The sequence below is a fragment of the Eleutherodactylus coqui genome, chromosome 7 (assembly GCF_035609145.1).
Source record: "Eleutherodactylus coqui strain aEleCoq1 chromosome 7, aEleCoq1.hap1, whole genome shotgun sequence".
NCBI lineage: Eukaryota > Metazoa > Chordata > Amphibia > Anura > Eleutherodactylidae > Eleutherodactylus > Eleutherodactylus coqui.
Genome location: NC_089843.1, coordinates 199,761,988 through 199,762,967, shown reverse-complemented (window position 1 = coordinate 199,762,967; position 980 = coordinate 199,761,988). Strand labels below are relative to the sequence as shown.

Genomic DNA, 980 nt, shown 5'->3' with positions numbered 1-980 from the left:
GCTGTGAGTGATGGTGTGAAAGAGAGGTTGTTGTGGCTGTTTTTGGCGTGTGTGAAGGAAGTGTTGTGGGATGTGAGGAATGTGTATGTATATAAAAGAATGGAACTGAGTGAGAGGGATAGTGTGCGAATGGTGTTAGGGAAACTGTATTTTTGTTATTTGTAGGATAAAAGAAAGCAGGGGGTGGATGCAGAGGGGATATGGAAGATACTCAAGTGGAAACAACTTGTAAATTTGTCATGAGTTTTGTGATTTGTATTGTTACCTTTGTTAAAAATAAATGCCTGATGATGAGATGGGTGAGTACTGCAGCAGTGCAGTTGGAAAGCTGCTTGAGATTGCATTGAGTACTATTAACCCAATCTGAGGGTTAAAAAAAAAAAAAATCTGTTCTTATCAGTTTAATATCTGATACGTCCCCTATCTGGGGACCATATATTAAATGGATTTTTAGAACAGGGAGCTGGAAAAAGAGCTTGCTCTGTCCACTCCACGCATTGACCTGGTATTGCAGTACCTCCAGGACCGGTGCACCCCCTTTCCTACAGCAGTTTCCAAAAGCAGAAAAACAAAACCGACGAGCAAGAGGTGCAGCGCAGCTGTGGCGGCGGCTGCTGCTACCACCCAAGCACTTTGATTGACACTCAGCCCGTCTGCTCGCAACATTGTATCCACTGAGCAGCTGCGTCTGCCAGAGTGTGCACAGCACAGGTACAACTGGAAGCAAAACAACACACATACACACACACACACCAGTTCATATGGCAGCCGCACTCTATAGTTCGTACCTACCGCTGCGCTAATAGCCAAGTTGGAAACATCGGGCAGGCACAGCGTATCCTGGCAGCCTGCCTCTGTATGCTCCACGTATTCGGGTCATGGGTGTATGTGCAGGGGGCCCGGAGCCCCAGGGGGCCCATAAAGTCTCTCTTCCCCACATTGTAAACCAATGCTATCAATGAAGCTTTATAGTTTGGGGG

The 980-nt window shown here is 46.7% G+C and overlaps 1 non-coding gene across 1 annotated transcript; it reads left to right on the top strand.

The window, feature by feature from the left end:
• Window positions 1-346: 346 nt before the first annotated feature.
• Window positions 347-539, top strand: LOC136574001 (U2 spliceosomal RNA). Its single transcript, XR_010786184.1, has one exon. It is a non-coding gene; the product is annotated as a U2 spliceosomal RNA (small nuclear RNA).
• Window positions 540-980: the final 441 nt, after the last annotated feature.